This window comes from Dipodomys merriami, unplaced genomic scaffold (genome assembly GCF_024711535.1).
Source record: "Dipodomys merriami isolate MVZ:Mamm:240054 unplaced genomic scaffold, mDipMer1.0.p SCAF_46, whole genome shotgun sequence".
Classification (NCBI taxonomy): Eukaryota; Metazoa; Chordata; class Mammalia; order Rodentia; family Heteromyidae; genus Dipodomys; species Dipodomys merriami.
In genome coordinates this window covers 11,989,417-12,005,357 of record NW_027206024.1, presented here as the reverse complement: position 1 = coordinate 12,005,357, position 15,941 = coordinate 11,989,417, and the positions used below count along the sequence as shown (strand labels likewise).

Sequence of the window (15,941 nt, the reverse complement as noted above, 5' to 3'; positions counted from 1 at the left end):
AGCTGAAAATGATTTTAAATATGATAATAGCTAATTGAATTGCATATTTCTTACCTTTACACTATTGTCATGTCCCTCATTCCCACATTAGAAAAGTTCATAGAAAGTTCTCACTAAACGCATTATGCTGCCCATGTAATTGTAACTCCTCTGTACAGTATGTTCACAAATAAAATTAAATTAAATTAAAAAAATTAAATAAAATATAAATAACCAAAAAAAAGAAAGTTCTCACTAAATAATATGTACAATTATGAAAAACACTATTGAAAAAATATGGGCACCATGTGGTTTTAGCTTATTGTGACCTGTAGGGGGTAGTGTGTTTTTGAGGATTTGCAATACGTTCTAATGGAGATGAAGAGAGGGATGTGCTTATTCTGGAAAACTGGCTAGAAGATTGTTCCCAGAAAGATAGTGATGAATTCTTCCAAAAGGTTACAGTAAAATCACTTTCACAACCATGTTCACTGCTGCACTATTCACTGTAGAAAACTTATGGAAACAGCCCAGATGCCCTTTGGCAGAGGGATGGTTAGAGAAAGTGTGGCACATATACACAATTGTATTGCACCCATCCATTATGAAGACTGTTACATTATTTGCAAAGAAATGGATAGATCTAAAAATATGTTAAGTAAACTAAGTCAGAGACACACACACAAAGGACCCATGTTCTGTCTCATATTTGGAAGATAGAACTTTATACAAGTTTTCACAACAATATCAACCAAAGCATTCTATTTGCAGAGAATTTAAAAGGTGTATTTTCTTATAAAATTGAATTTTTAATCCACCAAAATGAATACCAGGAAACTATCACTTAAGATATGAGGGGAATTCAAAGGGAAGGATTAAAAAGAGTTATGGAGGAAAAGAGTGAAGGCATAATATTCAATACAGATAGTATGACAGTAGAAAAAATTAAAGTGGGGTGAGATTTGGAAGGGTGTGGTGAAGTTATGTAAAGATCCATTGTACTTAAAAACTGATTTGTTGAATGGAAATTCCCTTGTACAATTATTTAAGATAATAAAAATATAATTAAAAACAATGGAGACACTTTATCTTAAACTGTGTTCTCTTAAGCCATGAGTCAATATAATAGTTTCCTCCTTAGAAATGTTCTTTGCAGGTATTTTCCTCACAGTAACAGAAAAGTGATCAACACAATGCATATCAATACATTACACTGCACATCATAAAGAGAAACACTATAAATTCTATTTCCATCTCTTTTAAAAATAAAATTGTTTGCTTTATAAATTGATCAGAGGCATGGATTTTGTGGCTAGTTAGTTCATTGCACATGTCTCTCTTCCTCTCTCTCTTTCATGGTTCTCATAGATAATATGATTGCTCCATAATTATCCTAACTTATTTTGCTTTTATATTTTTGGTTGCATCATTTCACTTTCTGCTCTGCCATTTCCCAAATCATTTACATAGAAGGTATTATTTCCTATTTTCTCATTCCTAGAATAAGCTGCACATGAAGACACCATTGGTCCTCATTTTCAGTCTGTACCTTTTAATACACAGGAAAATCTTTCCTCTGCTTTCTATCAGTTCTCTACTCTCCAGTTAGAATAATTTAGAATAGTAAAAATGGAAAAAGAGAAAATAAATTATTGTGAAAAAACTAACTTTTAATTATATGAATCGCATGTGTTGTTACACTTGTATTTTTGTAATCAACTTTTTAATAACTGTTTTTCATTTCTTGCATCTGAAGGATGAAAAATATGGAATACTTCGCATATTTTCATATCATCCCTGTCCAAGTGGCATGTTAATCTCTATATTGTTGTAATTTATATATACGTGCTGCCAAAGCATGTAGTATCCTGTAAATTTAAGTAGTTAATGATGTAATCTTTATACAGGCATATATCCTTGGTTGCCTATTTGTAACAAGGAAACCTTATTGTTACTAACAATGCTATTGATCTTATTTCTCTGAAATTCTGTGTATAGTGGAAAAAACATATTGTTCGGTAGATTGCTCACAATTGCAATTATTTGCCAATGACTATTTTAAGTCTTTTTCATTTTAAATTTCATCATATTTTGTAGCCTTTATAGCTAGGTTCAAAGATATGGCTTTTCAAGTACTTATTTATCAACTGAGTTAACTTCTTGGAGCTAATGGATTCAAAGTAAGCCTTGTTGAAGAGCTACTTCTAAACTTTTGCAGCTTAAAATTTCCCAAATGAGGTCTTACTGGCACAAATGTCTACTGACCCTTTACCCTTCTTCCATGTAGTAACAGACCAACCAGAATATCTTACCCTGACAGCAAAGATTATCTTACTGGAAAAAAAAAAACTAATCTTAGTTACAAGGGATCATAGAGAAATAAACAGTTCTGACTAGAAAGTATTTTATCAAAATATAATTGTTTATTATACCTACCATTTCAAAAGTAGCTAAAGCCAAGAAGGTGAAAAAAAATTGTTCTTATGCATGATTACCTAATGTCCTGACCTGTCTACCATCCAACCAGGCAGGAACTTACACTACTGAATTTCTATCGCCAAATATTTCCATAGCTCCAGGAGAAGTCCATATTTTTCCTTGATATTAGGCCTTAAATTGGTAATATTTTAATCACAGTGTTTCCTCTTGCCTCTAGGCTGTAAATCTACAAATGGTAAAGCTTTAGGTCTAACTCTACCCAACTCTGAGGTAGAGATAATGGAATAATACTGTAAAACAGAGTTGCCTTTGATAACCTAACCACAACAGAACAATGAAAAACATTTCCTTAGATTACATACAGTTATATATTTTATATTTGTATGTGCTAATTTTATGTTTCACACAATGAAACTTGCTAGAATTAATCGATAATTTGACAAATAATTTGATATTTATTACAATAAATAGATAGGAATATAAATAATTAGGTTTAGAATATTTACTAGAATATAAGAAGTATCAATGCAATGTCTTCGATATAAACTTGTGATACCTTCTAAGTGTTCTTAGTCTCCTGAATTCACATGGTAAAAAAAAAATGTTGTTTTCCTTTAATCTGTAAGGGATTTTACTCTGCTGCTCTGTATATTGTTTTGACTCGCTGGACTCAGAATGGTTTTCCCCATATTTCTGATCATACCCAAATTTTGCTGATATGATGTCCAAAAGGTATTATTCTTCTACAGGATCCACGCGTCCTAGGATCCTAGGTCCTAGTTATCTGTATCATCAGATAAGAAGGGCAAGTATTCACACCTAGGCCCATGCCACATGCCAACAGAAAGTAATTGAAGACTCATCTCAACTCCTCATTTCCTATAATAATTCAGGGCCCCAATTACACAGGATTTAGCAGTAAGCAATTGTGAAATGCAAGGCAACTTAAAATGAAAGATGAGATCACAAAATCTGAGAGAAACTACTGTAATTCACACTTTCAATTTACAGATGACCAGCCCATATTAGTGAACAAGATCACAAATGTCACAAGAATATTTTTAATACCCCTCTCCTAATGATTAATGAAAGATTTCAGTCCAGTATAAGTAGGCCAAAAAATAGTTCCTGGAAGGATAGATCCATAATTTTTCTACCAAGGATAGGAAAACTTGACTTAGAAGTCAAATATAATTCAGAAAAACATGCATGCCAGCAAGTGCTTTACCACTGAGTCACCTTCCCAGCCCCTCAAATAAACTTTTTAAAGGCACATTCGCCAAAATGACATTTGACGATTAGATACTTAGTAACATTACAAGTTTTTCAAGTGGAAGGAGCAAGTTACAATAGAGTTGATTTATTATCCTGCACTAATACCAAACAGGTTCAACCATTCCTTAAATTATAGAAGTAGTAGCCCCGACCATTTGTGTTGTTCAGTAGATGCCTTCCAGAAATGTGTTACCTAGATCAGCCTCCCATATTTCAAGCCTAAACATTAGCTAATAAAGTAAATTTCATCAAATAATAAAGTACATTTTAAAAGATCACGAATAGTTGCCTTATCATATTGTTTGATGTTTTCCTTAAGAAATTTGACTTTAAATCTTGAATATGGGTACTCATGAGAGATGTGACAAACATAAAATCTGTCTTCTATTTCTATCATATTCCTCCACAGTAATAAATTTTAGTTTTCTTCTTTTCCCAAAAGTTATACGTAGTAGAGAATATTATCCCATGTAAAGTAAAATAATCACAAACCATTGTACAAAGCCATTTATAAAAACTGGTAGTTAGGAAAACATTCTAAGCCATTTTTAAACTTTCTTGTTGAATAAAGATTAATCTTCCAAATGGATGAGAATAAAATCATGTCTAGGTGCTTCACGTCTCCAGTCTTGCAAATTGTTATTGCAGATGAATTAATTATGGAAATATAAGCTGATATCAGTTCAAGTATATGCAGGATTGAAATGCCATAGAATGTATATAAACCTGTCAAAGTATGAACAGACAGTTTAACAGAATGACTATCAAGAAGTTGAAACCAGAGAAGAATATTAGTAAAAACAGAATGAATGAAAAATGAAAAAGTGGCAAGCACAACTAGAATACTCAATGTACACATGTGATAAAGGAAGTGGTAAATCTGAAATAAATCTTGGAGAAGAGGTTGGTTGAGAATGATAGAAGGAGTGACTCTGATCCAGGAGCATTGGACAATTACATGGACATATTTAATTGTAACACAATTGCACAACCTTTTGAAATTTAGTTAAAAGCACAACAAAAATCAAACACATAAAAATCACAACCAAACAGCAAACTCTACAGAGTATGAATATGACCTCTCAAAATATTAAATAGTTAATCAAGGGCAGTATGGGAAAAGCAAACCAACTGTTCAAAGAGGGCAGTTTGGGGTAGGGGAGAATTTTGAACAGATTTAAATAGATTGTCTAAGGTTATAAATCACCTACATCTGCAGCAAATATTTTCTAATGGGAGATCTCTTTGAACTGGATATTCCAGTCCTGAGATACATTTGATAGCTGGTGAATATAGAATGGAAGAAACAAGATCAAAACCCATTACTCTGTTGGAGAGAAAACAGTCCTCTATGTTTTCTCTCATCTCTCTTTACTACTCTTTTTCATACTTTTCAGTCAAGTGATTTTGAATTATATCTTTCCTTCTTTGTTCTGGCAAAATAATCGGTCAAAGTAATTCACTAAAGATTATTTGCCATTTTTTCTATTATGCTGTTTATTTGTCCAAGCGAGTCCATTAAACTTCCCTCTTGCATTTGGTTGCCACGAAAACCCAACATCTATGATAATGAGGACAAACTCTCAGGTAAAACCTTTTCTCCAAAAAACCAATCCAAGAAGCTGTGATCACAAATATTTAGCTATACTGTTTTTTCTTTTACCTTGAAAGTATTCTTATGTCTAAAGTGCCCACAAAAATAAGTACTCCACCACTTTTTGGTTCAATTACTTCTAACCTCAAAGATATAATTTGCTAACAAGATGCTTAGAGGAAACCGAAGAATACTCCACTTTTATCTTCTCACCTAAGACTCTCGTTAGATACCATATCAGGAACAGTGAAGTTATTCTTTTCAAATTACTTCAATAGATTATTTTTCTCTTGGTCTTGCATTTGCTTAACAAGATGTATGGAGAAGAATAGAGTTAAATCACCGATACCTTGGATGACAGTGTCTGTTACAAAGGACAATACTTCGATGACCTATTTCTATTTCCTCCTCTTAGCTCATACCTGATTTCCAATTAATCACAGCTTCTTGGGTTAAAGTCTAGTGAAGTGGAAGGACAATAAGACCTCCCCCACTGCTACGTCTTCATGGTTTCTCTTTTAAAACTATTTTATTTGGATGTGGAACTTATTTTTATGTCTTCATTTGATCTAGTGTGCATTGAAGTGAGACAAATAGGCTCTGTAAAACCACTTTATGTAGGTAAAATATTAAGACAATCTATTTTAAAAAGTTTTGGCCTCCCTCCATTGCTGAAGCTAATACGCTTATCTAGGGCTTCGAAGAATACTGTTTTCTTACTTTTTCCATTTGCTCTTCTTTTCTGATCCCAAAACTTTTTGGCTTATGTAATAAGAGAAGTCTTCACAGTCTTATGTTAATAATGATATTATATTTTTGAGCCACTTAGAAATGTGAAATCATTCGTTTGAAGTATCCAATCAGATTTTTTTCTGTGTTTCAGTGCTTTATATGCAAAGACATTGTGGAAAGTATTATAAACAGAAAAGTTTAAACCCATTATCTTCTTTCATTGTGGAGGGCACTTTCCCCTAAATAGTTTGAACACAATTATCTTTTTCAGAGAATTACTGTTTAGTAAGTAAAGGTCAAATCACAATTTTGATGTCTTTTTTTTTTTTTTTTTGTCGGTCGTGGGGCTTGAACTCTGGGCCTGGGCGCTGTCCCTCAGCTCTTCAGCTCAAGGCGAGAGCTCTACCACTTGAGCTACAGCGCCACTTCCGGTTTTCTGGTGGTTTATTGGAGATAGGAGTCTCACGGTCTCTCCTGCCCGGGCTGGCTTTGAACCGCGATCCTCAAATCTCAGCCTCCTGTGTAGCTAGGATTACAGGCGTGAGCCACCAGCGCCCGGCTTTGATGTCTTTTTTTAAAGAACTTTGAATTTAAATTCCACTACAACCTTGTTTCACACAGTAAGAGTATATTTTTTGGGTAAGGAAAATTCTCAAGGTAACCTACAGGATTTACAGCAAGGTTTGTGAGGTTTGTCTGTTTAGTGTGAAAAAGAGCCATCTTCACCCACATCACTCCCTCTCATCTAAGTCTCCATGGATTTCTTTGCATGAAAGCCTATTCTCCCAGGCAATTTTATTTTTTTAATAGGCTAAGTTGTTAAAAAGTTTGAACAATTAAAATTTACCTGTCATAACTTTAAAACTCTTTTGAAATTCCTTTAACAGAATCGCGAATTCACCAATCCTAATTCCATCTTTACCATATTAAACAGTTAAAATGTTGTTTTCATGATATCATGTCCATGCAACTATTATTTTCCAGGGCCTTTGTTATGTTATATATATGACCATATATGCTGATGCTAAGCAAAATAAAATCCAAGATATGGAAACAGAGATTTTTATTTGCGGTTGTTGTTTTTAATGTACTATGTGATTTCTATTTTCTTTTGACATTTTTCCCTATGGCTTATTCCCTGCTGTATTTGATTTGGATACCCTGTGTACTGGTATACATTTACCTTAATTACGGAAAGGAATAGGAACAACAAAATGTTGAGAAATAGGACAAAGGGCAAACCAATGCAATAGCAATGCTCTCAAGACAATATGATGAAAATGTACATTACAACTTGTGAGGGGTATTGTGGTGACGGAAAACTGAGAAAAATGAGAAAGGGGATAACAAGTTTGAAACGTTATGTATTCACTACCTTACAATTACTGTAACTCCACTGTACATAACTTTGACAAGAAAATTAAATTAAATAAATAAGCTACATGAAATAAAGTTTCACTGTATTGGTATAGTAAATATTATTATTTTTTAGTAACTTTTAAAAATCAATACTATTTGGCATTAAATTTGAATTAATTACACCTTTTTAATCAGAGGGCCATCAACTTGAATGTTATCCAACTAGACAATATTTTCACAATATACTTGCCAATATTTTGAAAAAAGAATAAATTTAAACTTTCTCATACAAAAACAGTAAACAGTTTCATTCAATGGAAACCCATAACTTTTAAAAGTAAATAAGTTGTTAAGAGGACAGAATATATGTGTTCTTCAAAATTCCTATGACTAATATCTACTCATTTTCAAATTCTGAACATTCCTACCTGAGAGATTCAAAAGAATACCTGTTTGCATGTTATGTAATTCTGCAATAGATTCATATTCCAATGGGTTGCTACAGATTGAGAAATAAACAGAAAAATAGCCACATTCTGGTAAAGTATAAAACTATGAAGCATCTGTAATAATTAATTTTTCAAGAGTAAGCAATTGTTTATCAGGGTAAGCTATTATTTATGTGACCATCAATCCGAAGACTTATGCCATAAAGTCATCATAGCCCAACAGTTTCCAAGGTGTAGGGTGCACCTCAAAGGTTCCCTTAATTTACAAAACTAATAGCTTATCTTTATTGTGAAAAATACTACACCTCTGCTAATGTGATGCCCTCCATGTTCTGGAAAGAACACCACAATAAACTGGGTTGCATCATTTTCCCACCCCTAGTATTCTTGAGATCAGACCATTTGCAAATATTATTTATATTTATACTTTTTTAATTACCATAGATATTCAGGATGCTAAGAGCGCAATGTTACAGTTCAAAGCAAACCCAGTCAGGAAGGTTCCTTAGATGCTTATCTCCAATAAACTTCTCAGCAAAAGCCAGACACAAGTGGCACTGAGATTGAAATGGTAGGGCACAAGCCTTGAGCATGAACAGGCTCAGAGACAGTGTCCAGGACCAGAGTTCAAGCACTAGGACAAACCAATAAAACAAAAAAATGAAAACAAACCCCCAATCTAGCATTTTTCTCATTGTATACAGAGGCACATAATTAAGGGAATTGCTTCCTGTGTTACATAGGTAGAAGAAAAAGATGTCACACAATTATTCTCCTCATACTATGTTATACCAAAGCTTCAAAAAATTGCTTTTGATAAATTTATAAATTAATATCATGCATTTCTTGGCAACTCTGTCTACATTATTCACATTATCATTTTATACATGAATTGTTGGAATTATCTATTAACTAATTTCTAATTATATCTCTCTTGAAAGAATATTCTAGGCAAGTAGACTGCAAGAATCATTTGTGAATTTGTCAATTAAACCCTCTATTTAAAAATAATTTTGGGGCTGGGAAGGTGGCTCAGTGGTAGACTGCTTGCCTTACAGGCATGAGGCCCTGGGTTCGATTCCTCCACACCACATAAGCGAAAAAACTCGGAAGTGGTGCTGTGGCTCAAGTGGTAGAGTACTAGCTTTGAGCTGAAGAGCTGAGGGACAGTGTGCAGCCCCAGAGTTCAGGCCACACAACTGACAAAAAAAGAAAAGAATTTTGAAATATCTAATAGAATATGAAATTACAAACAAAACCAAAATATTTATTTTAAATCTCAATTCTAATTTAGCAACATTTACAAAGTCCTACATTAGATAAACTTTGCTATTTCTCCAGGCTTAAGCCTTTGTAATCCTTTATCATTTCTTTGGAATCCAACAGAATGATGATTACTTACTTTCTCAAATTTTGGAAGGTAATCATGAGTCATTTTGCATCTAGGAATGTTCTGTAATGGAGAGAGAATTTAAAACACAAGTGAGGATTATATATGAGTTGCATTTCAATAGGAAACTTGACTTCGCAAAAAATGACAAAATTAGCCCAGCATTCCAACTGTATATTCCTTTCTTGTTTGGTTTGTTTTATTAAGACAAAATTATACTACCTGGTCCAGGGAAGGTATCACTATGTAATTCCACTCTCTAATCTTCTGTTTTAGTCTGAGTGCTAGAATTCTAGGCTTATATCACATTGCCCTGCCATAGTTTCTTGTTTTATTTAATCTAAATACAGATTACCAATTCTGAATTTCTCCAGTGATATTACCCACTACACTGCTCAGACTGTTCCTGTACTATTTTCAAATATTTTCTAACATTTGACACAGGATATGAACATTTTCAGATGCACCTGCGGGGTCTCTGATTCATTCCTCAATGGATCCGATACCTTTAATAATGATTACTTGACTCTCTTACTATCTCTGGTCCCTACCTATGTAATATTCTCAAACACTTTTGAAAAAAGTAACTTGAGGACTTTCTAATATTAAAAATTATCACATAATTCTAGTCTTTCTCAGGACATATTTTCTATTGTTTTGTAATTTTTCTACATATTATGAGAGTCATTTGTGCATTTGTGTGTGCACATATAAGTGCCTCTGTGTGTATGTGTATGTTTGTTTATATGTACACAAAAGCCTCAAGCTTTTATTCATAAATCTTGCTCATGACTGGTATTCCATCACCTGAGCCATTCTTCCAATACAGCTTTTGGCTCCTCAATTATAGGTACTGTTGCAAAGACTGTTCTAGCCTAGCTGGTTGCAAACTGAACTTCCCAGACTCCATTACATTCTTAGGTTTTATTTCTCCAGAAGTATCAACTTTTAAGCTATAAACATTTTTGTGAGTGTAAAGTCTATGCTGTAGCCGAGGTTTTTAACTCAAGAATTAAAATAAAGATAGATTAATATACCCATTACATATCCTGAGTGTACACTGTTAGAAATGTGATCGTAAGCTGAGTGGTGGTGAGATCTGAGGATTGGGGTTCAAAGCCACCCCGGGTAAGAAAGTACTGGAGACACTTTTCTGCAATTAACTACAAGAAAACTGGAAGTTGCACTGTGGATCAAGTGGTAGAGCATTAGCCTTGAGCTGAATAGCAGAGGAACAGTGCCCAGGCCCAGAGTTCAAGTGCCAAGACCACCACCAACAACAATAAATATATAAGGAAAGAAAAAGAAATATCATCTTAGCCAGCAGTTCATTGCTAGTATAAGCCCTGTTCTCTCAAGATGGATTTTTTTCCATTTAATTCCATGCTTTTATATCTGACTTGCATTGGAACCAGAATTATACTTCCATTCTACTTTCTACAGAGTTGTGTGATTAGCAAGTGTGATTTAGAAAGGGAGTGGCTTCATACTTCGTGTTCCACCTAGGAGTAATGCTTTCTCTACATCACTCCAATAAATCTACATACTGGACTTGGCTTTATTGTTTCAATGTTGTCTTATTTGTAGAGTCTTCTATAGTGTATTGAACCCATATACTTTAACACAGAACTTCTCTTTCTCCTATTATTGCTATAGTTTCCCTTACTGTTAATTCATATACACGGGAAATAATGTGCTGTACATACACTCACAAAAGGAATGATCTGAGAACCTTCTTCCCATTTACAATTCACTTTAATTTACAGAGACCTTAAAAAGTTTGAACTCAATATACTCATGGATAATATATTTATAAGCAATATAATTTTCATATTTTCTCTTTACTAAGTTTTCTCTGAAACACGTGTTACCTCATGTCCAAAGGTATCCTTGTGTTATTTCAGTGAAGCCAGTAAACATTTATTATACCTCAAGCAGCACCATCAATTGTTACTGGAAGTAATGGTAACTGGATGTGGAAACTGATCCCAGGAGAGGAATGGAACATAGAGGAATGACAAAGTTCAAGTTAACTTGTGCTTTCCTTTTTACTGTACAAGAAAAGAATCCCAAGGCTTGAAGGAAACTCTGTTCTTGACTTTTTTGAATATGTTCTTTACTCATATAAAACTTTTCTGTAAAGTTCTAGTTGAGAGTATTACAAAAATAATGTGCCATTTGAAAGCCATCATAGAACAAAAGGAAATAACGTTTAAAAAGTGTTCTACTGCAAAGAAACAAAGACATGGAGGTTTAAAGTGCTTTATGGATGGATATTTCACCCCTGAGAGGAATCTCTATTTGCAGGAGTCAGTTATCAATTTCTTTAGTCTGGTCCTGAGTTCTCCAGAGCAATAAGGATTCCAGAAAAGCAGGATCCAGTGAGTATGATCACCAAAAGGAGCCTCTTATCAAATGAGTACTCCTTTAAGGAGGGTCCCAAAGAAATATCTGGGTTTTTTTGTTTGCTTGTTTGGTTCGTTTGTGCTGGTTCTGGGGCTTGTACCCAGAAGCTGGACCCTGCCCTGAACAATTTTCTTTCCTGCCCACCTGCCCCCAAAGCTAGTACTCAACTGCTTGAGCCAAAATTCTACTTGTGCTTTTTTGGTGTTTAATTAAAAATGAATTTGAGAGACTATCCTGCCTGGGTTAGCTTTGAACTAAGATAGTAAGAAAGCTAAGTGACATCAACTGAATAGACTTCTCTTTTGAAATAACTAATATTTGATGAAATTTTTTGTTAAAGCTAATATTTGACTATTTTTAAAAGCAGAGAATATGTCCAGCAAAGAAGCCATAAAGTAAGTAATTCAGCAAAAGTAGGTGCATTGAATCATTTTGGAATTTATTTTTCTGCTTGGGAAGATTATTAATTTTGTCGTTCCTTTGGGGGAAACAAAGTCATCTTTCACTTTATTTGTTGGTCATGGGGCTTGAACTCTGATCCTGGGCGCTGTCCCTCAGCTCTTCAGGTCAAGTTGAGTGCTCTACTACTTTTGCTACAGAACTACTTCCGGGTTTCCTGTGCTTAATTGAAGATAAGGGTCTCATGGGCTTTCCTGACCAGGCTGTCTTTCAACCACAATCCTCTGGTCTCAACATTCTGAGTAGCTAGTATTACAGGAGTGAACCACCAGCACCTGGCTCATATTTGCATTTATGTGCACTGAATGACACTATGTAGACAAACAATGGAAATTTGAACCAAATGATGCCATTGCAGCTTTTCAGAAAATTTGAGGTAGCAATAATATGTCCTCCTTTTCCATTCTGTTACATTAATGACTCATTAGCTATGGGATCCCTCCATTAACATCCTCTACCATCTGTATTGGTGTATTTAGTATCAGGAAATGTTCATAGAGAAATATAGAAAGACAGATTTTTAGAAAGCAAAGGATATCGAGTATGAAAGAACAGCATAGAGAGAGATACATTTATCACACAGAGATTAATAACTAGCCTAAGAGATTTAGAATGCTAAAGGCAATGAGGAATAAGCCTAGTTGAAAACTAGTTCTTCAATAACCAAAATTGTTTTCTAGAACAATTTCTGGTATACCTTAGTTACTATCATTTATTCCTTCCATCTGGAGTTATTTTTTCTCTTGTGTCACAACTGTTAATTAGCCTCTGCCTTTTTTTGCAGTCACTGACCAAAAAGGTTTCCAAATGTCACTTAGATTACCCTTCTCTTTGTGATTAGCAGTGACCACACAAAATCCTGGAATCTTTGAATTTCCAGAATTAATCTTCACCTGAAATCTAAGCACATTACTGGCATTAATTGCTGTGACCTAATGACCAAACCTTTTTTTTTTCAAAACATTATTATAAGTAAAATTCATGAATTAGGGACTACTGTCAGGTTTCAGTTTGGAAGGATTCTTTATTTTGCATTTACTAGTTTTTTCTTTTATATTGTGAAAATACTGTACAGAAGGGTTACAATTACAGGGGCAAGATGAGTACATTTCTTATCAAGCATTGTATCCTCCTCCTTTGGTTCCCCTTCTGACCCCCTCCCATCCTCCATCTGCCCCCAGACCCAATCCTCCTTCCCATCCCCCCCACCAAAGTTGTAAAGTTCGTTTTTGACATAACGACTTGCATATCTCATTGTTGCAATGGGTCCACCTGTATCCCTATTTAAATGACGTGTTTTTTCCCTTCCCCTCCACAAATTATATCATTATCAAGTACAGTGAAAGCAAGGGTTATACTCTGGGTGAGGGAAATACAAAACAACCAAGAAATAATTTTATAAATGTGTTAGAAAAAAATCACATGAAAGAAAAAAACATTTAAATACATATCTTAGGGTTCATTTCCCTAACAGCAACTTATCTGATCATTTCTGCTTGACTCAGACATACACTAGTTATTGCAAATAAGGGAAACCCAGGGCTTTCTTTTTTCCTTCCTTCCTTCCTTCCTTCCTTCCTTCCTTCCTTCCTTCCTTCCTTCCTTCCTTCCTTCCTTCCTTTCTTTCTTTCTTTCTTTCTTTCTTTCTTTCTTTCTTTCTTTCTTTCTTTCTTTCTTTCATTCTTTCTTTCTTTCTTTCTTTCTTTCTTTCTCTATTTTCCTTTCTTTCTGTCTTTCTGTCTTTCTTTTTTTGCTCAAGGCTAGCCTTCTACCACTTGAGGCACAGCACCACTTCCAGTTTTTTTTTGTTTATGTGGTAATGGGGAATTGAACCCAGGGTTTCATGCATGTTAGGCAATCAGTGTACCATGAAGCCACATTCACAAAGCCCTAAATGACTTTCTTAAGATGGCATTACATTTTCATTCCATAACTATATCATAATTTTGGCCAGGTGCTAGAAAATGATGTAAAAAACAATACAATACAATAAGTCCAGGAAGGTTGGATGGAAAATGAATAACCATCATGGTCTAGCCAGGGCACAGAGGGGCTTACGTCATGGAGCTGTTTCAACAGTCTGAGCTAGACAGCTCCTGACCCACAGCCCACTTCCTCAATGAGAGGGCTACCTTGGGTTCCAGGCACATAGGGACACTGGGCCACCTCATCCAGAAAACATTCCACCAGTTACTATGTGAGAGACGAAGAAAGAAAATCAGAATTATGCTTAAGTTGGGTGCCAGTGGCTCAGAACTCTAATCCTAGCTACACAGGAGGCTGAGATATGATGATCATGGTTCATAGCCAGTCCGGGCAAAAACGTCTGTGGGACTCTTATCTTCAAACAACCACCAGAAAACCGGAAGTGCGCTCAAGTGGTAGAGCACTAGCCTTGATCTGAAGAGCTTGGGAACGGCGCCCAGGCCTAGAGTTCAAGACCCACAACTGACAAGAAGTGATTCCCACCACATCAAGTGGACTGAATAGCACCCATTGTCCCAAGGAGCATGGTAGAGAAGTCAGGCTGAGCTTCCTGTGACCTTGAGGTCATAAGTAGGTCACCCAGCTTCTCCGTGCATCTGTTTCCTCAGCTGCAAAACTCAACAGAGTGAAGGATCCCCTTCCTCATGGGGATAGGGTAATGATGAGAGCCATGTTTTGTTTCATAATCCCACACCTGTTGCACAATTAATAACAGACCCCACCTGAGCCTTTTCCGGGTATCTTCCTGTCATATGCTCACAGAATTGCTGAGAACCTTATCTGAAGGATGCTCCCTCTGTGCCTAGCCATGCTCCACAGAACCCTCTGTATAAATCCCTTGTTTCCTCACAACTGTCCTCTGAGGAGACTGAAGTCTGATGGTTTTGGCACTATCCAGAACTTCATCTGTGGTCAAGAATCTGCTGGCATGGACTAAAAGTTTGGGATAATCTATCTAAACCAATAACTGAGCATGGCGCTACATGTCTACCATCCCAACTACAGAGGACCATGCTTGGTGGAGCATACCTGTCACAGATAGGAGGACCCCGATCCAGCACAGCCTGAGTCTCTATTGAGTCTCTTTCTCAGAAATGCCCAAGACAGAAAGGTGGCTCCTCAGAGCCAGGGAGAGGAAACAAGCAGGGGGTCAGGGGGACCCCAGTGGAGTGTCTGACCAGCGGCAGGGGTAGTGTTGGGGCAGCCACTCACCTGTGCTGCTCAGAGAAGCTGTTGGCAGCTGTGCCAGGTGGGAAGACCAGTGATGGAGGTGGCATTGTGGATACATGGGCCCAGAGCAGAAGACCAGGGGCAGGGACCTGGTTGGGGCCTTATGACTGCTGGCAGTGCTCCATTGCCTGAGGTTTGAAACCCAGCACCGCAAGAAGTGGGGAGGGAGGTGGGGTGCTGGTGGGAGCATCAATTTCCTACTATACTCCAAACTCTCCTCAAGTCTCTTGCTGATCACTCAACCACCTCTACCTTCCTCAACTTCTGGTAGTGTTGTAAACAAACAGAGGGAATCCTAGTGCTCCCCAGCATCATAGAATGCGGGTGTGGTCACCATTCTTGTATCTCATTGGTCAGAAAGGAGCATGAAAGAATGGGGCTGTAATCCTGTGATGCAAGCAGTATGGGCAGAGCAAGATGACAGCGGCTCGCCTAGCCTTTATTCCCAGGGAACTCTGTCCAATGCAGTTGGGGACAAAAGAGTAACCTGCTTTAGCTGGATGGCTGCACAGATTGTTGTGTATGTCTGTTTGTTGCCAATCCTGGACCTTAAACTCAAGATCTGGACACAGTCTGTGAGCTGCTTTTGCTCAAGGCTGGCCCTCCACACTTGATATGTTGGCACTGAAGTTGGAAAGGAGTC

The 15,941-nt window shown here is 36.2% G+C and overlaps 1 long non-coding RNA gene and 1 pseudogene across 1 annotated transcript; both read right to left on the bottom strand.

Annotated features, from left to right (window-relative positions):
- Positions 1–1,739: 1,739 nt before the first annotated feature.
- On the bottom strand, positions 1,740–1,839 carry LOC138808633 (U6 spliceosomal RNA; annotated as a pseudogene).
- A 2,390-nt stretch (positions 1,840–4,229) lies between these two features.
- LOC138808622 (uncharacterized) lies at positions 4,230–15,549 on the bottom strand. The gene is made up of 3 exons (XR_011366533.1): positions 15,281–15,549; positions 9,230–9,280; positions 4,230–4,419 (listed from the first exon to the last, which is right to left on the bottom strand). It is a non-coding gene; the product is annotated as an uncharacterized lncRNA (long non-coding RNA).
- Positions 15,550–15,941: the final 392 nt, after the last annotated feature.